The 26639-nt window shown below is 40.0% G+C and overlaps 2 pseudogenes; both read left to right on the top strand.

The window, feature by feature from the left end:
* Positions 1 to 1572: 1572 nt before the first annotated feature.
* On the top strand, positions 1573 to 14907 carry LOC148028197 (tubulin alpha-1 chain pseudogene; annotated as a pseudogene).
* A 309-nt stretch (positions 14908 to 15216) lies between these two features.
* LOC148028196 (pyrophosphate-energized vacuolar membrane proton pump 1 pseudogene) lies at positions 15217 to 16718 on the top strand (annotated as a pseudogene).
* The last annotated feature ends 9921 nt before the right edge of the window (positions 16719 to 26639 follow it).

The following is a 26639-nucleotide window of genomic DNA, read 5'->3' as shown; positions in this document are numbered from 1 at the left end:
CCCAAAAGTAGATTCTAAATTTGAACTAACTGTAGATTCATTACTCCCTATAGTGGCATTAGCTTCACTTTCCACGCTCTCACTTTGTGTACTCTTTACCTCAGTGGCACTATCAGTGCTTGAAACCACTCGATCCCACTTGTATGAAGCTGCTTCACTTCCCTTTGATGGTGTTCTATCAAATGATATGTTAGGCTCTAAGGATTCTACGTTTGAATTAGACACAGCGTCTATCCCTAAGTTCAGTAATGCATTGACCCTCTCAAGCCTTTCTAATAACCAAGCCTCCTGTCACGCCGCTCGTTCTCTAGCTTGCTGATCTCTAGCTTCGTTTTGCTGCCTCCGTCTCTCTTCTAAATTCATCCACGATTACTAAACTAGCTCTTACTGTCATACTCCAAAATTACGCACGGTTTATTTGAAGCTATAAAATTAGGTTTTCGCTTATATGCGCGCTTAGAAGATTCAATATAGTTGGCAACTCTGGGTATATTTCCCCATAACGCAACTTTTCTTCTTGCTTGGGGATTAATCCTAAGATTTCAGCAACCTCTCTAACGTCTTTTGTATCAAAAGTAGTTTTTAAACCTCTAGACACACGTATCCAGTGTCGTGAAGGAAAATACAACATTAATATTTGCACCTTGGATTAATTCCAGCCTTTGTAAATTTAGCTTTAGCCTATATGTACATGTGTGAACAGCCCTTAAGTTTGGAAGAGGGTTAGAATAAAAGGGACAGGAGGCCAAAGGCAAGACATCTTTTGATCATTCAATAATCTTGGCTTTACCATTTTCTTGGAGTTAGCTTCTTTCTAGCCTATGAAGCACTCAGCCATGGCCGTCATGTATTCTGGAATTCCCAACCATTAATACATGATGAAGATGTCTTGGTGCAATAGATTTGTTAATTCTTTGTTGTAGCTTAGTTAATTTTCAATTTCAGTTAGATTTCATTCCATGGTTGATTGCTTTCATTACATTGGTATCAGAGCAGTAGCTTAGATCCTTGCAGAAGTCATTTTCAAGTACTAGATTCAGTTTCCTAGGCTAGAGAGAGCAAACCATAGTTAGGAATTTGAGTGACAGGACTTGACAGGACATGAAGATTTCAAACCGGAGTTATATGTGAAGGTCTGCTACAAACAGGGATGAAGATGGTGATTCTTGGCATTACCAATGGAAGAAAATGGAAGGCCCCAGCCAAAATAGCAGGACGTGATCAAGATTGAGCCAAAATTTGGGGTAAGTGTACAAACAAATGGTTACAGGACATTTTAACTGTGGTTACTTTTGAGAAGAAAGGGTTTCTTCTTCCCTTTCCTCATTTCTTCAAGCTTTCCACAAGAATCCATGGCCAAGACCACATCAGATCTTCTCCTTCTCACTTCTATCATGAGAATGGGTTGGATGACCTCTTCCCCTGCCTCAAGAGCTTCAAGAGGAGTAGCTTATGTAGCTACTTAGCACCATTGCTGATTTCCAGGACGTGAGTATGCACTCACGCTGTTTGCGCCATCTGAACATACTCCTATACTACGTGAGAAATTCAGGGTGATGATCCTCTTGATGCATTGCTATTGATTCCGGCCTTGGCTCCTTGCTCCTGGAACGCTTGTCTGTAGACTACGGCAAGAAATCAAAGCTAGGGTTTACTGTGTACCCTTCCCCTCAAGTGTCTACTTCCGTTGTGGAGCCCTACAACAGCGTCTTGTCCACTCACTCTCTTCTCGAGCATACTGATGTGTCTATGCTGCTTGACAATGAAGCCATATACGACATTTGCAAACGCTCCTTGGACATTGAGCGTCCTACCTACACTAATTTGAATCGACTCGTATCTCAGGTTATTTCCTCCCTTACGGCCTTGCTTCGCTTTGACGGTGCCTTGAACGTAGATGTTACCGAGTTTCAGACGAACTTGGTTCCTTATCCGAGAATTCACTTCATGCTCTCGTCCTATGCGCCCGTCATTTCGGCTGAGGAAGCCTATCATGAGCAGCTCTCTGTTGCGGAGATCACCAACAGTGCGTTCGAGCCCGCGTCTATGATGGCCAAGTGTGACCCGAGGCATTGAAAGTATATGGTCTGCTGTCTCATGTATAGAGGCGATGTTGTGCCCAAGGATGTAAATGCGGCTGTGGCCACTATCAAGACCAAGAGGACCATTCAGTTTGTGGACTGGTGCCCTACCGGGTTCAAGTGCGGCATCAACTATCAGCCTCCCACTGTCGTGCCTGGAGGTGACCTTGCCAAGGTACAGAGAGCCGTGTGCATGATCTCCAACCTTGAACAAGAGATATCTCACCAATTTCTTCAAGATCCTTATCAGTTTGGAGTGTTCCCTCTTCTTCAAAACCCTGGATATGGAGTTTTATGACAGTTCTGGACAGCACTCAAATTTTTCAGATTTCTTCATCAAGATCAAAGGGTTTTTGTTCTATTATACTCCCTGAAGCCTCTACATACATCCTAGTACCAACATTGACTGATCTTGAAGCTTGAAGCTTTGTTGGAGCTTGGATATGGAGATTGCAAACTCTATGTGTAACAGTTTGGGACAGCATTAAAGATTCCTGAAATTTTTAAAGCAATTCATGGGGCTTTTGTGGGCAAAGCATCTCTGAAGCTTCCTCAACCATTCCCCCTCAAGAATCCATCAACATTGGACCGACATTGAAGTGATTGAAGCCAATGGAGGTCTAGGTGTTCAATGGACAGCCTGAAGCTTTTATGCCATTAAATTTTGGCATTCCCTCTCAAATTTCGGGATCTCTTGGACACATTGAAGCCCTCTCTAATACCTATTGCAACCTACTTCAAGTAGAGAAGTTGGATTATCAAGCTCAGCCCACCTATGTCAAGCATTATGGATTGAAGGTCATTCCATCAACAATGCTCTTCTCCAATCAATCAAATGAGGTACTCTAATCACTCTTAATTTCTCTTTACATCCAATTGTTGCTGATCTCATTTCCAATTGCTGAAGAGAAATAAGAGGAATAAATGAAGCTTTCATTCATAGCCTAATGCATTACATGAAGCCTATAGGTTATCTCAGTCATTGTCTTTACTAAACCTCTTCAATTTACTGAAATGGCCATCTCTAAATGTCTCAAACTCTTCCATAATGAATGAGCATTACCCATCTATTTCCATTCACTGAAATCAGTAATTCCTTGAGCTTCATTACTCAATCTTTTATTGCCTAACCCTGACATGAAATTGATTGCCTATTTTGCCTCTTGATCATAAGAAAATCATTACCCAATTGGTAAGTGAGAAAAACTTTGTAAGTAGTGAGTCACTGCTGAGGTAAATACCTCTCCACTTCTCATTTACATTTCAGCCTTTTCAATTTCAATCTTGCATATCATGAAAAAGGGCAAATGAAAGGCAATTGTATTTCCTTCCTATTCCATGCATATCATGCTGATTTTTAGAGCTAGAATTCACTTGCCATGTACTTGCCCACGAGGAAAAAGTGGATGCCGGGCGAGTCGGTAGGACAATAGTGAGGTGACCCTCCCCTACCAACAAGGACCCTGAAGGGGAGCGCAACCCGGCCCGAGAGGGAACTTTGCAAACCCCTCGGGTCTCGGATCCCACGTATTTTCAAGTTTAGGTGCAGGTACAAATCTCAAAGGCATTTGAAATCAGCCTACAGCATGAGTATGGACAGTGAGTTCTTGTGATATTGGCAAATGTATGGTATGGCAAATGTATGAAGACATATGGCTACAGTAAAATGTATACATCCTATGGTAAAGACACTATGGTTCAGTCTGAAAGATTGGAACAGAGTATGTATACATACCCTCATTAAAGATTGCAGTCTACTTTGAGTCAGACAGCCATTTTACTGGTTACTGAGGTCATTTTCAGTATGGGCAGACGTATGAGACTCTCCTACAAGGTTATGAAGTTGGTACATGCTGGGTATTGATGGTACAAGCCATTAATTGACTAGAACAGGGTATTCACTGCCTGCAGGAATTTTCAGACAGCAACAGAAAATCCCTTACAGAAATTTCTATACTCATCCATTTTCTGCATTTGATAGATCATTGGATAGAGGGCTCTTCAAGCTTTGAACAGAGCCAGAGACCTCGTAATTTGGAGCTCTAGAAGTAAAGATAATCAAGTTTTTCTACTACAGAAATTCAGGACAGAAATCAACCCATGGCTAGAAATAAGAAGAGAGACCCTGTTTTGGATACTATCAATGAAGAATTGAAGGAATATCAGCAGGATAGGGATGAACATCAACAGGAAAGGGGTGAACATCATGACACTTCTCAAGATGCCATTTATCGAATGCATTATGAGAACGATGAGGTCGATGCAAGCTCCACTCACTCCCCTACCAATCAACCCATAGAGATGTCTCATATCTCAATGAATTCAAACAGTTTTCAGCAATTGTCAAATGACATAAAGGATATGAAATCAGGTTTCGAGGGTATGAGGTTGGGTATTGACAAGCTTGTAGCACTTCTTGGTGAGAAAATGTTGCCTACAGCTGGTCTTAATATCCCACACCCGCATAGGGCTGAAGAACCACCTAAACCACTTACTCCTAAGGTGGTAGGTCAATTTGAAGTTGGAGAATCATCTAAAGCTAAGGATTTTGCTCATCCCACTTCACTTCAGCCACAATTCCATCAACAAATGGGTCACTTTCAGCCACATGGGCAGGATCTTCAAGAAAGAGTGCAAACAAACTCAAAGCATGATGAAGACATCCATGGGTGCAACTCTTTCTACAAGCAATTTTACCCTCAAGCAAATGTTGGTGGTTATGAGCAAGTCCATATTAATTCAACCCCAAACTCTTATGGGCAGCCACATGGACATGTGAATTCAGCCCCAAATGCTTTTGGACAGCCACAACATAATTTCTCTCCTCAAGTGCAGGCCAATAGGTCAAATCCCATGTCAAATCATGGTTGGAATCAGCAAAATAATGGGCAGCAACCACCTTTCAATTCACCGATGCATGGACAACCTCCCAATGTGAGCAACAGATACTTTCATCCTCAAGGACATTGTTTCCAGCCACAAAGTCATGGTATGCATTATGGACATCAAACTCCTTATGCACAAGGGCATGGAAATAATGAATATCCTAGGCAAGGACCTTTTGGCAATTCTTTTGGGCCACAAAACCATAGTGGGCAGCAGCACCCTAATGGACAACCTCCTCAATACGAGAGAGAGTACAAGGAGAAAATAATTATCTCAAACTTCAAGGGAGAGAATCCTTCACCCACGGAGTTGGAGGAGTGGTTTGACAAGTTAGAGATGTATTTTTCTCTTTACCCAAGGCCCGAGAATGCCAAAGTAAAATTTGCAGCCCTTCATCTAGAAGGCTATGCTCACACTTGGTGGAGATATATGGCGAGGATGGGACATGACTTCTTGTCTTGGGATGCATTGAAAAATGCTATGATTGAAGTCTTTGTTTCCCCTATTGAAAAAGAGAGGTTAGAGAAAAAGTGGTATGCTCTTGAGCAACGTGGTCTCTCGGTTAGAGAGTACTCAAATCAGTTTTTGAACCTCTCGATGTATGTTCATGGGGTCTCCGATAGTGCCAAGTTGAATAAATACATATTTGGTTTGGAACCTATTCTTTCTTCTGAAGTTGGAGCCATGAATCCTACATCCCTACAAGCTGCCATTCAATTGGCTGAACGTTATGGGCAGAAATACAAGGGTTTTCAGCCAAAAACAGGGCATTCTTTTCAGCCTACGCAGTTCTCAAGGACATCAGGCCATTATGGGCATGCTAAAACTGATTTTCAGCATATTGGGAAGCCATCAAATACTTACAGCAATACCTACAGCAAGATACCCACTTTTCCTACTGTGTTTGGGTCAAAACAAAGTAGTAATTTCAGATCTAATGCTGAAAATAGATTTGATGGAAAGAGGACTGATATAAATGCCAAAACTTCAGTCCCTACTCAAGGCAAACATGTATCGAATGATAAGCTCAAAGATATGTATGCTAAAGGTCTATGCTACAAATGTGGAGAGAAATGGTCACCCGATCATAAGTCCAAATGCAAGGCCAAAAATATGAAGATTAGCATGATCATCGAGGATGATTCCGATGGTGAATCTATTGAAGGAAGCTTGGCTCAGCTTGATGTCACAACAACTCAAGAAGAGGCGCATGAAAATGAAGAGAATGGCCATGAAGAGTTCTATGATCCGATGGATGGGTTTCCTTTCGACCCGAGTGGTCATTATTTGGATGATTCATGGACTGATTTACATCCATCGCTATGTGCCATATCAAGTGATGCATGGAGTGGTTCAAGAGGGGATAATACCCTACGCCTTAAAGGTCAAATCAAGGGAAGGACCGCTCATATACTCATAGATACGGGAAGTACACATAGCTTCATTAATGCTAAGTCACTCAATGGGCTGAAATTGAATACGCATGAAATGCCTACATCACTCAAAATCCAAGTGGCAAATGGAAATTTTGAGATGAGCAATCAATGCTGTCCAAATGTACCTATCACCTTTTCTCCATTGTGCACTACTTCAGTGAGTCTAATTGCATTAGAAATGGGTCCCATTGATATAATACTTGGCTACAACTGGCTGAAATCTTTGGGCAGATTTACCATGGATCTCAGCAACATGGAAATGGAGTTTAAATGGTGTGGACAACAAGTAACACTACATGGAGCTGAAAAGAAAAGAATGGAGATGATCAGTCCCAAGAAGGTTAAGAAAGAGATAAATGCAAAGGCATGTATGTTCACCATTCTTCTTTCCAAGATTGAAGAGGATCAGCCCTCTTCTCCTACCAACAATATGGACCCATGTCTTTGTAATTTGCTGAAAGAATATGATGATATTTTCCAGCCACCTACCTCTCTTCCTCCCAAAAGAGAAGTGGATCATCCCATTGACTTGCTGCCCAATACAAAGCCCATCAACAAACCACCATATCGCCTCTCCAAAGTGGAAAGAGAAGAGGTAGAACGCCAAGTCAAAGAGCTTTTGGAAATGGGTCTCATTAAGGCAAGCCAATCACCTTTTGCTTCTCCAGTCCTTCTTGTGAAGAAGAAAGATGGCTCCTTTCGAATGTGCATTGATTACCGCGATCTCAACAAGGTCACTATCAAGAATAGGTATCCCATACCTAGAATAGATGATCTCTTAGATGAATTGAAGGATGCCAAGGTGTTTTCAAAAATTGACTTGAGATCGGGATATCATCAAATACGCATGAAGGAAGGGGATGAATTCAAAATAGCCTTCAGGACGGAGAGGGGTCTTTATCAGTTTATGGTTATGCCTTTTGGGTTATCAAATGCTCCAACCACATTCCAGTCTCTCATGAATAAGATACTTCAGCCATTGCTCTTTAAAATAGTTTTGGTATTCTTTGATGACATTTTAATCTATAGCAAGAATAAAGAAGACCATTTGCAGCATGTAAAAGAGGTCTTTGACATGTTGAGGATACACAAACTGTTTGCCAAGGCCACTAAATGCTCTTTTATGACAAAGGAAGTGGAGTACTTGGGTCATATAGTGGGAGAAGATGGAATCAAAGTGGATCCTAAGAAGGTTCAGTGCGTCAAAGAATGGCCTACACCAACCAATGCCACTTCATTAAGAGGGTTTCTTGGTTTGTCATCCTTTTACCGACGGTTTATGAAAAACTATGCTCATATTGCAGCTCCTCTTACCGATCGGCTAAAAAAGAAGGCCTTCTTTTGGGATGAGATCGCTGACAAGAGCTTTAATGAGCTGAAAGAATTGCTTGTTTCAGCACCCATACTAGTTTGCCCTGATTTCTCCAAGACTTTTACCATTTATGCAGATGCCAGTGGTAGAGGTTTGGGAGCAGTTTTGGTACAGGAGCATGGTGTCATTGCATTTGAGAGCAGAAAATTTGATGACAAAGAGAGAGAGATGCATGTTTATGAGCAGGAGATGCTTGCTATTTTACATGCAATCAAGAAATGGCACCACTACCTCTATGGGACACACTTCAAAGTCAAAAGCGATCATAGGGTCTTGAGATATTTTCTCTCGCAGCCCAATCTTTCTCCCAAGCAAAAGAGATGGTTGGCTACTTTGCAATCATATGATTTTGAAATATCATACATGGCTGGCAAGGATAATGTGGTGGCTGATGCGTTATCAAGAATGTGGGCATGCAGTCTATCTACTGTGTCTACCATCTATAAGGAGTGGATTGAAGACATTCAAGAGGAATATGTGCTTGATGAGCATGCTGCCCATATTTTACAGAAATTACAGCAAGGGTGTGATGCTGAATTTCCAAATTTTAAAGTGCATAATGGCCTCTTATGGTTTAAAGGTAAAGTGTACTTGATTCCCAGCAGTAAATTCAAGCTGAAGGTGCTTCAAGAGATGCATTCATCGCCAATGGCTGGTCACTTGGGCCTTTTCAAGACGTTTGATAGAGTTCATCAAAGTTTTTATTGGAAAGGTCTATGGAAAGATGTTAAAGAGTATGTATCTCAATGCTTGGAGTGTCAGCAAAATAAGGATTCCACTCTATTACCAGCTAGCTTACTTCAGCCTTTACCTATACCTACGGGCAAATGGACAGATATTTCCATGGATTTCATAACGGGATTGCCTACTACCAGTCATGGATGGAATAGTATCTATGTGGTAGTTGATAGATTGACCAAATCAGCCCACTTTATCCCAACTAAAGTCCAATATTCAGCAAGACAAGTCGCCGAGCAATTTATGGAAGGTGTGTTCAAACTACATGGTATGCCTATGAGAATAGTATCAGACCGTGATTCGAAGTTTATGGGCAACTTTTGGAAAAGTCTATTCTCCTCTATGGGTACTTTCCTTACTCCTAGCACGGCCTATCACCCTCAGACTGATGGGCAAACGGAGAGAGTCAATCATTGGGTGGAAGTGTACCTTAGGCATTATTGTCATGACACACAAGCTTCATGGGATCATTGGATCCACCTTGCTGAATTTTGCTATAATAACACGCATCACATGAGCATTGGGATGTCTCCATTTGAAGCTCTTTATGGGTATAAAGTTCAACTTCCATCAGTTTTATTCCATGAAGACATCAACCCACAAGCAAAGGAAGAGTTGGAAAGAATGGAGTTGCTCATGAGGCAATGCAAGGACAGCATAAGGAAAGCACAAGATGTAATGAAGGTCTATGCTGATGAGAAAAGAAGACATTTAGACTTCAAGGTTGGAGATTGGGTATTTCTCAAAGTGCCCAAGACGCATTATGCTTCACTAAAGGGTGGGAATAACAAGCTTGCTCATAGGTTTTATGGACCATATTTGATTCTAGACAAAATTGGAGAGCTTGCTTATAAACTTCAGCGACCATCCTCCACTAGAATACATGATGTATTCCATATTTCACAGCTGAAGAAGTATGTTGGGCCCGATGTACAAGTATTGGAAGAGTTACCACCATTGGATGAGGCAGGACTGATCATATATGAACCTGAAAGCATTATTGGAAAGAGAGAGAAAGTTCTCAGAAATCGTACTCTCATTGAGTATCTTATTAAGTGGAAGAATTTGCCCATTGAAGAGTCTTCTTGGCAACCATCCACTTATGTCAGTAACTTTCCTTGGCTATTACAGGATGATATATGATGCAGTATGCAGTGACTGTGTAGAGACAGCTTGCTGTATGAAATTTCTGCAGACAATAAAACTGTCCTGACTTCATCAAAATTTGATTCTGATGTTATGGGGTGATGCTTGGGAGTGTATACTTCGTTTCCACACCTCGTACGCCATATTTGGACCAATATATCAAAAGTTATGGCAGTTTTAGTGAATCAGCCCTGTTTGGACAGCAGCCAGTTTTCTCACAGTTTGGTATGCAAAAGGTCTTCTTTTCATGGACAGTGCTTTCTTATCATTTGGAAGATGAATGGGCATGATTACTATTATTCTTGACTTGGATATAGGCCCTTACTTCTTGGTTTTGAGGACAAAACCATCTTCAGGAAGGGATGGTTTGTCATGAAGGAAAATACAACATTAATATTTGCACCTTGGATTAATTCCAGCCTTTGTAAATTTAGCTTTAGCCTATATGTACATGTGTGAACAGCCCTTAAGTTTGGAAGAGGGTTAGAAGCAGGGGAGGGAAGATCCCCCTCCCCTCCACTATTTAAATGAGGGGCCGCAGGCTGAAGGGGGGCCACCGAAAGATGAAGAGGACGAAGCTGTCGTGAATGCGTGAGGGTGGTCGTGAAGAAGGGAGTGCCGCCAGAAGCCGTCGTGCTGACAACGTGAGAGAGAGAGGGCCTAAGGGAGGGAGAAGCCGAAGAACATAGCCGCGCGTGCTGGGGAGGAACCGCCACGATTTCTTGCCACTTGGACATCGTCGTCGACAGACGGCCCTGAAACCCCCCACCCCCCACGTGCTCTTCGTAAGCCTTCTAGAAGGCCCTTGGAAGCTTCCAAGGGGCCTTCTTAAGCCCCCTTTTCCACACCTTTGTCTATTTTCCCCCCTCCAAAAATTTCCCCTTAAGGCCCCCTAAGCCCCCTTGTTCCCCCCCCGGTTTAATCCCTCTAAGCCCCCTTTTTTCCCCCTGGTTTTAATTCCTCTAAGCCCCCTTTTTCCCCTCGGGATTTAAAAACCTTTAAGCCCCATTTCACCCTCGTACTAAAAACCCCTTACCTTCACTTTGAAGTCACTCCCCCTAAAAGCACGAAGACCTTAAGGGTCTTATTGCTTTTTTCCCCTGTGTCTTATCACCCCTCTTATCCCTTAAGCCTACAACACCTCCATGTTAGATCCTTCCCTAGCCCTTCCCTTATGGCGTATTGAAACCCCTTCCCTCCAAGTTAACCCAAGGTCTTTCGACCTCACTTATAATCCTTGCGGTTACTATATTTCCTTGGAGTTCGCTTCCACACCTTGTGTCTTTTCCACACCTTTTTATTCCCGTTCGTGCGAGCTTACAAAGGCCATTAATCCCTCCCCATGGCTTCAATGGGTCCTAGTTGTAAATGATTCTAAAACACCCTTTCAAATTCCTGAATTCAAGGGGGGAGCCTTCCAAAAACTACATTGACGAACGGTGCAAAGGAGCGACGGTGGAATTCTAAGGAGAAGTTGTAAAGCTTCTTCTACGTCTGAAGGACTACAATTGCGATGCCTCCTAAGAAAGTCCAAGGCGTAGCCGCGGGAGGGTCATATCCCGGTATTCATGTGGATATCTCACCCCAAAACCAGGTTTTTCTTCTTGGCTTTAATTCGGTTTTAAGTCGATTGTGCAAAGAGAAATTGTTAGGGATAGGATATATTTGTCTGAATTATTAGTAATAAAGAAGTTTAGCTTATTTGAATGAATGATAATGAATAGAATTTAGTTTCCTTCGAGTTGCATCAAGCATATTAAATTACGAGCGAGATTATCCATTTACTATAGTAGTATATTTTAGTTAATTCCTAAAGGTGTAGAAATTATATCTTGCACCATTAGTCTTATTCCTTTCGCAACAAATCATTGTAAATGGTTAAATTCATGAAGGATTTCTTTCGATGCTCAAATTACTAGGAAGTTATATTTGCTAATTGCACATCTTAGCAAGGCAAATGTTGTTATTTGGCATGAGTTCATCTTTAAGGAAAACGGAAGTTAAATTAAACTGTATTGACTGGAAAGTAAATTGTCACAAGGATAGCAAAACTGTGACAAGACGATTAATATTACCTTCCAAAAGATAACTGAACCAATCTAAACATAGAAACATTCATACCCTAAACACTTGACTACTTTCCTTACTATAGGGACAATAAATTCGTAAAGATAAGGAACTAGGGTTTGTCCCTAAGGTTCTTAAAAGAAGAAACCCTAGGCCTGACATACATCAGTTTAAAGGATCTAAACAAATTATTCCATCGCGGGACTTGCACAACAAGTACGAAATCATTTAGTCTTGTGATTGATTCACAAGGAGAAAGGGTAAAAACCCTCATCAAGGATGGAAAATCCCTACGCAAGTTATCTTGCAAAAAGACGTATTTTTGGATATCCTTCTAAATAAGGAAAGTTGTAAACCGGAAACTAGCATATCTAAGGAAATTTAGGGTTAACCAAGTTGGGTATGCCCTACATTGGAATGTAAAAGATATTGCCAATTTACAAGACACCTTGGGAACGAGTGCTGATACACTCAAAAGGAAAGAACACTTCCTTAGCAGTTTGCCAAACAACTCGGTTGATTAACGGAAATGTTTGTGCTTGCTAGAGATTTTAGGGCTCTGTTTGAATTATGAATTACAAATTAAATGATTACCTATACTTCAGGTTAAAGGCCTGAAGGGAGAGGCAGCTTCAGTTACCCCCGACTGCCTGCCTGACCCTAACCAAGGGGGTTGTTGACCGCGTCGGGAACGTGGACCGAACCCACCGCGAGAGTTCTCTCCATTGAGTTCTACTTGGAGCAGGAGGACGCTTGGGTGCCAGGGGGGGCTCTAGCCGTAAATCCCTCGCCTTCCGGGTCCTGCACAAGAGGCTAACGTGACTCGGGATTGGATCTCGAGGCGCGCATACTAGTTTACGGGCGAAAGCTTGGAATAGTGATCCCTGAGGATCACTTGATAGCCTTCGGGCGGATTATGGACAAGCCTACGGGCGGAACTCCTTGTATTTCAATGATAAAATGATGAAATGTAAAAAAAAGAACTTGCTTGATATTGTTTTTCTATGTCACGTGATAAGATTACGTGAAGGAACCAGTGCTTAACAGGGTTAATTAAAGAGGCTGATTGTTATATGTCAAATTAATGTGTTAGATAATTACATAACTAAAACAAACCGAGGAAAGTGCGGAGGATGAGCCATGGGTCCGTCCTACGGTTGGGTGGTCCCGGTTAGCTGGGAACTTTTCTCAAAAATCTCGAAGAACAACGGGATGATCATCATCATCAAAACGAATAACGAGAACGATGACCTAGAGTTACCTCTTACCCGATTTACATTGTTTTAGGGGAACGGAATGGGACTATGCCTTATGGCAGAGAGGTTGAGCCTTGCATCCCTCTCGTTTCCCAGTCTCCTTGAACCAAGTGCAGTGTGAATCCGCTTCGGACCTGGCGTTTCTGCGTAAAGTAGTTCGCTCGGGTCTGACACTAGTGCTGTTAGCTAATGACCAATCAGGAAAACCCTAATTCCGGTCGATCCTAAGTGGGGAACGGCCAGGATACTTCCACTACGTGGCAGACGCGAGAAGACCTAGATTACAAAACCCGTAACATTCCATGGGAGTGCTGGGCGGAGTTTTCTAGACATCCTTTCCGATGGACTGCTAAGACATGTCCTGGATGATACTAGGGGACACGTTACACCTTTGTAATCCAGCAAAGGGGAGTCTATCCAATCATTCCCAATGGTGAGATCATCATTTTCCCTCTCCCAAGAGATCAATTGGTCAATTGTATTGTTGCCATGGAAAAGCCACTTTTAACTCTTTTAAGACTTAATCTTGATTAAGTCCAAACATACGAGCTTAGCTTCCATGATTTTATGTTGATGACTAAGAGAAAAGAGAAGAGAAAGGCTCCAAAATGGAGGTAGAAGGAGAAGACATAGTAATGGCTATGGAATAGGCATGGGCTTCAATTCTCTCTTCTTGCTCTCTCCAACTTCAATTGTTTCTTCAAATCCTCTTGCTTGGATGGCTTGAATTGATGGCACTTCCTTCAGGATGATAATGTCCCCTTCTTGATGATGGCGCCCTTCTCTCCCTTTAGTTTGCTCTCTCTCCCTCTTTATAGGATGGTACCCCCTCCTCTCTTTCTCATGACTCTTCAACTTCCACTAACTCCTTCCCTTCCTCTTCTCCAATTGGCTTTTGGACTTCCTCTCCCTTTCCTCTTCCTCTTCCAGTTAGTCTTTTTCCATTCTCCCTCTCTTCATCTCCCACTATGATGTGCCCCCTAGGATGAGGGCGCCCTCTCCTTGGTCATAACCTCTTCAAATCCACATGCAACATTTTTTCTTTTAGTTATGGTTTTTTTAAAACACTCATTTCCTAACCTTTAGAACCATAACACATAGAAGAACACCCCCCCTTCTCTTTCAACTAGCATCCTCTCCTACATAATATTTTTTTTGTTAGGCTAAAATGTTAGCTACTTTTCCACTTTCATTATACAACTAACCTCTCTTGCATTTTTGCCTATGAGGTTGCCATTATCAAAATGTTTCCCCTCCTTGCTCATATTAACTCAAATACTCATGGTTCCACTAATAAAAAATAATCCCTTCTGATTAAATAAAACTATCGAATTCTATTTGGTATTTTCCTAAGTCCACCCTCTAGCACAAAAATCCTTTGAACTAGGATTTTCCACTTGTCGGACTACAGAGACACGTCCTCCAAAGATGAAATTACGATCGCATCTGCATTAAATTAATGTGAAAATTTGGTAACAATGTGTCAATTGTATAGAATATTGCTAAAAAATTTTGCAATGCTAGGCATTGTTTCTAGGTGTTGTCAAGACATTTGTGCGAGCTGATGGTGCTTTCATTCCGTTCGGGGCACTTTTGATGTCTCCAAAGTCACAACTACTATCAAAGGGGTAGGTGAGATGGGAGATGTTACAACTATTGACTTGCAAGCAAACATCAACAGCATCGTGGGGAGGAGGGTAATAAAAGTTGGTAGAAGCTCAGGGCTAACAGAAGAAAGCATCATGGCATATGCCTTTGAGTACAATGATGAGAAGGGCAATTGCTTTTTCACTGATTTCCTGATTGTGGGCGAGAACCAGTAGGCATTTGACATGCAGGGAGACAATGGCAGCCTGGTACTGATACAGGGAGACAGTGACAGTGATAGTGACAGTGACAATGACAGTGAGATAGTGAGACAATGACAGTGACAGTGGCATTTGACATGCAGGAAGACATGAATATGTACTTGGAATGGGTAGAGATTAATGATACATTTGCTTACCTTTCCAATTCAACATCCTAACTTTGCAAGAATGTAGTGTAGCTCCTGAAGTGGTTTTACTGTGCCTTAGCAATATTTTGTTAACTAACTTGTGGGGTATAATTACTGGTGCATATGGTATAACTAACTTGTTAACTAATGAAGATACAGATGATTCTGACCAACCACCACCAGATCGCTATCGCAACTGGTCTCTTGGCCTTCGAGCACAAGTCGAGGCCTGCCAGCAATGGCTACACCTTCCTCGACAACAACGACACCCACAGTCACAACATCGTCAATGGATCATCAGATTGTGACGAGGAGGATAGATTGGATGAGGAATCAGATGCAGGCTGCAGCTATTAGGAAATGCACTGAAATTTAGCAAGCCATATCCATAGGAGCCACATCGTTTTTACTGACAGAGTACAAGTACTTGGTTTATTTCATGGGCATATTTGCTGCTATCATTTTCTTGTTCCTAGGATCTGTGAAGGGGTTCAGTACTAAGCCCCAGCCTTGCAGATACGATCCAAAGCAGGAATGTGCCCCAGCTCTCTTTACAGCAATTTTCACTACAGTTGCATTTATATTGGGAGCTTTGATGTGTCGGGATTTTTGGGCATGATGATCGCAACATATGCGAATGCTCGCACAACTTTGGAAGCCAGAAAAGGGATAGACAAAGCATTCAAAATCGCCTTCCAATCAGGTTCGATGATGGGTTTCTTACTTGCTGCTAATGGCCTCATAGTTTTATACATCACTATAAAACTGTTCCAGCTTTATTACAAGGATGATTGGGAGGGCCTTTTTGAGGCCATCACTGGCTATGGGCTTGGATGCTTATCCGTGGCTCTATTTGAAAGGGTTGGAGGTGGAATCTATACCAAAATTGCGGATGTTGGAGCAGATCTTGTTGAAAAAGTAGAAAGGAATGTCCCAGAGGACGATCCGCGAAATCTAGCGATCATTGCTAACAATGTGGGTGATAATATGGGAGATATTGCTGGAATGGGTTCAGATTTATTTGGCTCCTTTGCTGAAGCTTCTTGCGTAGCTCTTGTTGTAGCTTCCATGTCATCATTTGGCACAAATCATGACTTCACTGCTATGTGCTTCCCTCTACTCATTAGCTCTATGGGCATTGTGGTGTGCCTCATCACAACCTTGTTCGCAACTGATGTGTTCGAGATCTCAAATCTAAGGGATATTGAATCTACACTGAAGAGACAGTTGCTGATATCCACCATCTTAATGACATTCGGTGCAGCTTTTGTTTGTTGGTTGGCACTACCATCCACGTTTTACAAATATGATCCTAACGGTGGTGCAAAGATGGTTCAAAACTGGAAACTATTTTTTTGCGTTGGAGTAGGGCTTTGGGCAGGGTTGGTAATTGGCTACGTTACAGAGTATTTCACCAGCAATACATACAAACCAGTCCAGGATGTTGCTGATTCTTGCAAGACAGGAGCTGCTACCAATGTCATCTTTGGTTTGGCACTTAGCTACAAGTCTGTAATTGTTTCAATATTTGCTATTGATGTTGCCATCTATGTTAGCCATACCCTAGCAGCCATGTACGGGATCACAGTTGTAGCTCTTGGAATGCTTTGTACCATTTCCACCTATCTAGCCATAGATGCATATGGTCCCATAAGTGATAATGGTGGTATCGCAACCGGTCTCTGGATGACCATGATACTTCTTACACATCTCTCCACAAGAAGCGCAGCTGCAGTATAGACTATGAGGCCGTGAAGGCTTTCAAGATGGACAGATTCCTCAACCATAGGACTTCTTCAAAGTCCAGCTTGTGGCATCAACAGCCCCCAGTTGACAGCACTTTGGGGGAGTGCTTTCTCAGATTGGTCTCCGTGATCCGCACTTTGGGGGAGCGCTTTCTCAGATTAGAAGAGATGAAACTGCAGATGCAGAGAGAGTCTGAGCGATTTCGTGATGATCTGGAGGCCAGGCGTACAAAGATGTTCCTAGAGTCCGAGAAGCAGATTGCTGAGATGTTTGCTTGGGCTCTGAGTAGCAGTAAGAAAATTGATGATCTCTTGCTGATGATTGTCGGTAGTTTGTTCATCATTTGATTATTCTAAATGTTTCTTTCTTCCAGCTGATTTTTGGCTCTTCATGCTATGTTTCATATCATTTCATCTATATTACAGCTAATGCATTGAAATTATTCCACGCTTTGTTTATAAGAAATGTTTCGAGCTAATGGGATGATATTTCATTTCATTCTTATTCCAGCTGTTGAAATGTTCCAGCTGATGTTTCATTATTATTCTAGCTATTGAGTTGTTCTAGCTGATGTTTCATTGTTTCCACTTGTTGTTTGTCTATTTTCAGTTGATTCATGTGTTCAAGCTTATGTTTATTCTACTTGATGTTTTATCTATTCTAGCTAAGGAGCTGATGTTGTATCTAATGCGTGCTCACTTGATGCACTTCTGGGGTTCCACTTCTGGTGTCCCGTGTCTCTCTTCTCTTCTCTCTTCCTCCGTTCCTCGTCTCCCTCGCGCACTGTTCAACAAGAAGTCTGTAAGATGCTTCAAACCAGAAGGAGAAGTTGATGAGCCCATAAAAGTATGAACAATGAATTCCTTGTTTTCACATGCTCAATTTACTATCAGATGGTGTAAAGAACAGGGCAAAAAAGGTATGCGTGTTTTGATATTTTGATGTTTTACAAATGCGTGTTTTGATGTTTTACAAATGTCGCTTATGTTTCTAAACTTTGGTTTATTATGTGTACATAAAGGCAACAAAATCACAAATGATGGTACAAGAGATAATGGAACAATGAAAGCTAAGGAGGTCATTGGCCCTAATGTCTCTTCAAATCACGATAGAGGTATATGTCTTTATTTCTACTAAACTTTGAAAAATAAATTTTGTACATATTTTACATCTTGCTTTATTAGGTGATTCATTTTGAGATTAACTAGCTTTAATTAGTCTCTTTGTCTAATTTAAAATATTCATAGTTATTCCTATTTTTAAACTTTAAGTAATTATGTGTATATATATAAATATAGATTAAAGAACAACAAAAGGTGGGAAAAGAGGTGATGTAAGAAAGGGAGATTAGGAGGTTACTTGCAATAATGTTTCTTCAAGTCAAGATGCAGGTACCAACTTTAAGGATCAAAAACTTGTACAAATTTGGTGACCCAAATTGATACAAAATATCTAATTACTTTCTTTTGTGTTATTGAATTTTTTCATAACCTTGTATTATCATGAGCTTTGGTTAACTCTATGTATATATAGGTAAACAAGTTACTAAAGATGACACAAGAGACAATGCAAAAAAGGAAGACATTGAGATTGCTTGCCTTAACACTTCTTCAAGCCAAGAATCAAGTACTACAAGCTTTCTTATGTTGATAATGAGTCATTTTTTAAAATGGTTATACTAACTAATGATATTTGATCACTTGAGTATCAATAGGAGTGATACGCATACCATCATATGATGATATCTATCGGCCACCCATGTTGAAATTTAGAGAAGAGGGTAGACAAACATTTATTACTTTGCAACATATTGGAGATTTAAGTGATAAAACAATCAAGACACACATGCTGCTTAATTAGTTTTTAGTTATATGCTCCTTTAAAATTATTTTCATTTTTCGTTTGGTTGCTAGAAGTAGATGTTGATGTCTTAATTTGTTTAATCTATTTTGATCATTAGATGTATGTTATTGATCCTTACTTAGAAATGATGGCATTCTCTATATAATTTTCTAGTTAAAAATTTATTGTGCAATTTCTTGTTTGATATTCGCATGTCTAAGAGAAAGGGCAAAGTAGATAAAGTGATAAGGAAAAAAGAGATTTTCCACGGAATTCCCTAGTTGAAAGTACATATAAATAGGGAATGTAAAAAATAGGAAAAATGAGAGATTTCCTAGTGAGAGTACCTAGGGAATTACCTCTAGAAAATTGTTCCTATATATGAAATATTTTCTATATAGGAATTATTCCCTACATAGAAATTTTTGTATTTTCCTATGTAGGAAATATTTCTTACATAGGAAAGTTCTTATGTGATTCCCTACTTATTCTCACTAGAAAATGTCCCATTCTCCCTAGTTTTTACTTTCCCCACTTATATGCATTTTCAACTAGGGAATTTCATGGGGAATTCTCTTTTTTTCCTATATGGGGATCGTTTGAAAGTTCCTTGTGTAATTAACATACGTCACGATTTCGTTAACATACCAATTTTATCTCAGGTCTCAAGTCCTCATCAGCATATTTGCGTGAAAAGCCTTCTAACGTATCTTCGATTTATGCTAGACGATGTCAGTGAAGATGCATGCGTATATAATTTGCGCAGAAAGCCTGCTACTTGATCTCGATTTGTTGGATTCTTTACGTAAAACTGCTCCGATATGGTAAGCAGGTCAATGGTATATACGGTTGAAAGTTTCTGATGGATCGATAGGTCAGAACGCTACATATTCTGTCCAAGTCCTAACTCAGAACACAGTTTTGGTACATGTAATCTGCATTTGCAGTGGGAAGAATTAGGTTAAACAATTCGATCGGTATGATTCGGTGTAGTCATGCAGGCCGTTGGCCATGCTTTTATGGGTGCTCGTCTTGTCTCCTAACTAGTGGATGCAGCGCGTCATGCACTTCCTGGAAATCGAGCAATTGCATACAAGCAAGCCGTGTGTATTGAACATATCTAGTAAAATATGATCCTTCAATATGCTTTCAGAGCCCTCGTTTCTCATGCAACGACATATTGTAATATTGAACAGGGCAGTATAGCATTTCAAGAGGGAGGATGTGGGGACCAGCATAATCTTTACTATTAGTTAAGGGGAGGTTGGGGGCGGGTGCCACGTGGCAGCCCCCAACCTCCCCACAAAGAAACGCAAGGGTGGGTGCCACGCGTCCAGCACCCGCCCTCGCCGCGAAAATCACGTCCGTTAGGCGCGGAGCGCCTAGTAATTATAATGGAAGATTGTTCTTGCCAACAAGTCCTCGACTCATACGGAGAGTTATTTTCAGCTTCCCATGCTCATAAAGACGCCTTGTCCCGCCCTGACTATCACATGGATTGGAAACGGGCTTTGGGGGCTGCATATCACTTTTATGGACGTTATGACAGACACGTAAAGCTTCAGCATGCCGCATCCGTCGCCTATGTAGCAGTTTTCGGGAAAAAAAATTTGTGAACCTGACATAGATCTTTCCTGTCTTTGCCTAAAGAAGTTTAGTACAATTTGAACCATCCAAAACTTTTACGTTTCGTACTGTTTTGAATAGGCTGGCTCAGCAGGTACTGGAATATTCAACTTGCATGAGTGCGATCTTTCTTGAACTAATTTGAACCATCCAAAACTTTTACGTTTCAACTTGAGCTGGTCCAAATCTTTTTATCTTACAAATTAAACCGGTCTAATTCCCTTTTAAATATGTAATGAAAAGATAATCACATTTTTTCTATTATTTGAAAGGATCTTTATTTTAAAGTTTTTTTTGGAATTTTTTAAATTACTTATCTCTTATGCTTTAGAAATCAAAATCTTTATTATCATTAAGAAACTTAATCTACATTACTTATCTAAATTTTCAAAAGTAAAAAATAAATGTACAAATGTGGTTTTTAAATTTTACTCATGTGGTTGAAAGTTTATATCAGCTCTTGAGAAGAGGGAAATAGTGCATCAGAACATTCTAAGCTAGAATGTGCTAAATGTCCAAACAATAATCGAGACAACTCTTGGTATGTTAGTATCTTTGAAGCAAGTCATTTGATCTGGACATGTATGTATAAAGATTTCCTATAACTCCTCATCTGCCATCCCTTGGCTTATCCTGCTCTCTAGATTGTCTACAATGACCTATATAGTCAAATTAAAGATGTTAGCACAATCAATATAAAGGTGAAGGTGAAGCATGATAATATTATATATTTGTAAAGAATAATATTAGTTAAAAAACATGATAAAATACTAATCTGCCCATCTATTTGCGCGTCTACCATTTCACGTCTATAATCGCATGTATCAACGAATTTACATGCACAAATAGACACGCAATAGACGCACATATACACGTGCATATAGACACGCTGGTAGACGCACTTTTACAAGCACTGATAGACGCGAACGAAAAACAAAAAAAAATCTTTTTTTAAAAGATATTTAATTTCTTTTTTAAATTTGAATTATGAAGCGTGTGTATAAGCGCGTGTAGTCTGCATTATAGACATGCGTATAAACACAAATTATCTGCAATTTAGACGCGCTGATAGACACGCAAAACAGAACTGGAAATGCTCTCTGGTTTTTTTTTCCCCCTCCCATACATCAGATTGTGTATTTGGGAAAAAGACAATGTATCTTACGGGCACAAGAATTGAAAATAAAAGTCCATGTATTCATTATATATCAAAAGTATTTACAAGGGAAGTTTAAGTGCTTGCGACCTAAAGTGTAGCCACAAGCAGTAGGCTCAAAGAGATATCATACATATACAAGAAAAGAAGGCCTCATGAGGAGGTATGGTGCTCCTCTACGAATTTGAAGAGGAAACATCTTCGCTAGTACCACCATGGCTACTAGCGTCGCTATCCCCCTCCTCGCTATGCTCCACATCCGGGTTCGCCTACACACACAAAAGATCAGGGTTGCTTACATAGAGAAGGTGGAGAAAAAGTTATAATTAGCTATACTTTTAATAGGAAAGTAAGAAAAACATACCTCCTCTGGCTGTCGAATCCTCATGCCCCGATTGTATTGGTCCTCAGTGATGAGACCCTCCTCATAAAAGTGAAGCCATGTCACTGCGCAGTTATGGCCTCGATGGTAACCTACCTCTCTAGGAGTAGGTGTCCTATCAATGATGGTAGTCTGCAAAACATTTAGAGATATACAAATAATTATGAGTCATAATATATTAGACTAAAATATATAAAGAATTGAAAGAAATATAAATTTAAAAAAACTAGAAATCAAAATATGATAAGCCGTAGAAGGAGCCAATTTAGTGCCCATAGATGTGAATATCACCTACCAAAAGTTACTCATGAACTTTGAGTTTCTATCATGAACAATCACCTGTGGTAGTCCATGTAGTCTAAAGATCTTCTCCATGAACTGATTGGCCACTTGAGAAAATAAGTAAACTGTGTCTTGGTGGTTGGAATGCAATGGGCTATCTTGGTGAGTCTATCCACCACTCATCCACCACCATATATATACTATTCCATCCCTTCTTGGTAGTAGGTAAGCTAGTGATGAAATCGATGGTAATGTGCATCCATTTGCCTATAGGAATGGGTAATGGCTACAACAAACCTCCTGGCTTATCGATGATGTCCTTATTCTGCTGATAAGGAATATACCTCATGACAAAGTCCTTGACATCTTTCCACAACCCTTTCCAAAAGAAACTTTTGTTGATCTTGTAATAGGTCTTGAAAAGTCCAAGGTGTCTAGCTAAAGGTGAAGAATGTAGTTTCTCTATAATTTTCCATGTAAAAGGAGAGGTAGAAGGAATGACAATCTTGCCATTTAACCAAATAAGGCCATTTTTAAGCTGATAATGCAAGTGTTCTTCCATGAGACCTTGTTGTAATTTCAAAAAAACATGGCTGAGCTCTTCATGCAAAAGATAAGCCTCTTGTAGTTCTTCAATCCAATCACTATGTAGTTCATTCATTGTTGAAACCTTGCAAGCCCACATACGAGAAAGAGAATCAGTCACTATATTGTCTTTACTCCTTATATGAGTGATGTCAAAATCATAATTTTGCAATGTAGCTACCCACCTACGCTGTTTATGACTAAAATTGGACTGAGTAAGGAAATACTTACGAACCCTGTGATAACTCTGGACTCTGAATCGAACTCTGAATTGGCTACCATACAAGTAATGGTGCAATTTCTTTATTGTATGCAAAGTAGCCAACATCTTTTGGTCATAAATATTCATAGCCATTTATTTATCTATAATCTTACGAATCTCAAAGACAATCACTCCATGCTCTTGTTAGAAAACAGCCCCAATGCCTCTGCCACTGGCATCACACTGTATGGTAAAATCTTTCAAGAAATCTGGACATACCAAAATAGGAGCAGAAGTAAGGAGTTCCTTCAATTGCTTGAAGCTAATATCTACAAGAGCATCCCAAAAGAAAGCCTCCTTCTTCAACCTGTCAGTCAAAGGAGCTACAATAGCCGCATCATGCTTGATGAATCGACGGTAGAATGAAGATAGACCAAGAAATCCTCTACGAGAAGTAGTAGTAGTAGTAGGTGTTGGCTAATCTTTTATACATTGCACCTTCTTAGGGTCAGTCTATATCCCTTTCTCACAGACAATATGTCCCAAGTATTCCACTTTAGTCTGCATGAATGAACATTTCTTCTCCTTAGCAAAAAAACTGTTATGTCTCAATACATAAAGAACCCTCCTCATGTGTGATAAATGATCCTGTAGAGTCTTGCTGTAAATCAGAATGTCATCAAAGAAGACTAAGACAAATGGAAAGAGGAAAGGTTGCAAAATCTTATTCATCAGGCTATGGAAGGTAGCTAAAGCATTTGTAAGCCCAAATGGCATCACAAATCTGTTTCAGTACAGCTTATCATCCCCAAACTGATGGTCAAACAAAAAGAGTCAACCAAGTCATTGAAGATATGCTTAGGGCACACTGCTATCGCGAACCCAAAAAGTAGATTCAATTTTTGCCACTAGTTGAGTTTGCCTACAATGCTTCTTACCAAGAAAGCTTTCAGATGACCCCTTTTCAAGCATTATATGGGCACGATTGTCGTACTCCTTTTAGCTTTTCAGATTCTACCTTGAGGGTTGAATCTTCAAAGCAGATGCTAGAAGACATGGATGACCAAATCAAGTCAATAAGACAGGACATCCAAGCCGCCAAGCTCCTTGATCATAACCTCTTCAAATCCACATGCAACATTTTTTCTTTTAGTTATGGTTTTTTTTTTAAAACTCATTTCCTAACCTTTAGAACCATAATACATAGAAGAACACCCCCCCTTCTCTTTCAACTAGCATCCTCTCTTACATAATATTTTTTTTGTTAGGCTAAAATGTTAGCTACTTTTCCACTTTCATTATACGACTAATCTCTCTTGCATTTTTGCCTATGAGGTTGCCATTATCAAAATGTTTCCCCTCCTTGCTCATATTAACTCAAATACTCATGGTTCCACTAATAAAAAATAATCCCTTCTGATTAGATAAAACTATCGAATTCTATTTGGTATTTCCCTAAGTCCACCCTCTAGCACAAAAATCCTTTGAACTAGGATTTTTCACTTGTCGGACTACAGAGACACGTCCTCCAAAGACGAAATTACGATCGCATTTGCATTAAATTAATGTGAAAATTTGGTAACAATGTGTCAATTGTATAGAATATTGCTAAAAATTTTTGCAATGCTAGGCATTGTTTCTAGGTGTTGTCATTTCTCCCCCACTTAATTGCGAAGTGTCCTCATGAGCACATCTTCATCACGAACATTCAGCATCACGAACACTGCTACGCAACTTCAAGAAAAAATATACTCTCCTGCACTTAATTGCGAAGCATCCTCACGAGCACAGCTACAAAATCTACAAAACCACACATGGACAACTAGTAGACACTGCAAAGGTAGAAAAATACTGATTGGTGTCATAGTAAAACGCAAACAATACAAACATGTCAAGGAAATTATGTAAAAACTAGTGCAAAATAACATTCCCCTTACTCACTCTGCCCACTAAAGTGCATAACAGAGCGTCATCCATTGCATAGAATATACCAACTAGGAAGCTGTCTAGAGCCGCTAAATAACAATAATCCCTCTAGGCAATAAATTGCCACACTACTATCCTACTAGAAATATTTCTTCTGAAGTAGCGTCACTGATAAGGTCCATGCCTATCAAAGAACCCAAACAAGGCAATCCAATACTACAATACCAAATAGGACTCCTATGGTTTAACTGCTAACCCTCCATGTTCTACTAGAACAACCAGTAAATGGTCCCTAACTCCAAACTTTCTTGTTTTTTTTAAAGAATAACTTTTCTTTGTTTTGTTTTTGGATTTTTTTTAAAAAGTCAAAAGAGTATATATATTCATTCTCCTTCCCAAAAGGTCCCACCCCAAAGAGATGCAAGGCATCGGATGTAGGGCACCCGTCAAGGAAATCCCTACAGCCTACCAGGACCTCAGAGGTGATGGTTATCTTCTTTTGGTTTTTTTTTTTCAACCCTGCAGTCTTAGAGTGTTTTTTTTTTCCTTTCTTTTTATTTTTATTCTTTGTCTTTTTAGAAGAATAAATAGATCGACTCTACCAAACTTAATTTATTATTATTACTTTAGTTTTGAATCTCGTGACTTATAGGAATGACTAGAAGGCTAGGAATACATCACCAAATTGAACTTTCAAACATTTTAGCTCAACAACGTCGCGCGAGGAATCTAATCTAGCACATAATATCAGTTATCTTGCCTAGGCAAATGACAAGCAAAGATACTCACTAGCTCAGCATCTCTCTTCCACTCTACTCCTAGTCAAAATTTCGTGGAGAGAACCTTGTTATTCAGCTACCCCACATTGCTAAAAAGCGACAAAAAGTCCAAGGAAAACTCGATTGGATTCCTAATTAGACATCCATACAATGGAATTCACTATGTCATGCACACACATCACCCCCTTTTAAGCACTCCCTGGTACTAAGTCCCATCCCATGTGAGTGGACTCTCATATAGACTAAATTGTTTATGTATCTTTCAATGTATTTATGTTTTAAATGTTTTATGTTCCTTCTATAATTACTTAGGTTGTGAAATCTCTAAATTATTTCAATCAAGTTATAGAGATTGTTACTATCCTTTATTTCAAACGAATATAAATAGATAGATTTGATATGAAACAACCTGTTATGAATGTTGACGTGGCGGCTCCAAAATAATGTGAGAATAAACACGTAGTGGTTCACAAATTTGCAAAAATCATTAAACCTTCACAGAATGCAACCACTAACCACTAAACCATTAATAGGTTAGCTCAATAAAGAATGAAACTCCTTTAGAAATTGGCCACCTAGTCAAACTCCCGTGTAATAAGTTCCTAGCACTGAAGGAGTATCCCGAGCGTGCGTGCAACTAACTACCTAACCAGGTGAAGACTAACTAAGCTAAGGTGTGCAAAAAAGTTAACAACAAATCAAAAGTTTTTTAAAAGGATTATTTGGTACGTTTTTTTTTTATTTTTTCCTTCTTTTTAAATGTAGAATAAAGTAAAAACCAAAAGACTCTAAGAAAACAAAAGATCAAAACTAAAATCCTCAAACTCTCTAAGTTCTTCTAGTGCAAACAATAACCCTAACCCAAAATCATCCACGCTATCTAAGTCAAACCTAGCAACTAAATTATCAACTATAGGATACTCAGGAATAACCTCTAGCATAGGCACATTAGAGGTCACAGATCCGCTATCAGGTTCATCATTAAGAACCTCCATCACATCATGGAGCGGAGCCGAAGCTGCATCATCAAGACCATTGAGTAGTACTAAGCTTGAGAATTAATGAGTGTAAATCCTCATCTTCCTCACCTTGAATCCGACACCCTAAATAGTGTATAACTCGTTTTAGCTCTAGA

This window comes from Lygodium microphyllum, chromosome 12, assembly GCF_053477565.2.
Source record: "Lygodium microphyllum isolate KBCC chromosome 12, Lygodium_microphyllum_v1.1.10, whole genome shotgun sequence".
Classification (NCBI taxonomy): domain Eukaryota; kingdom Viridiplantae; phylum Streptophyta; class Polypodiopsida; order Schizaeales; family Lygodiaceae; genus Lygodium; species Lygodium microphyllum.
Note: the sequence above shows the minus strand (reverse complement) of the source record. Positions and strands in the feature narration are given on the sequence as shown.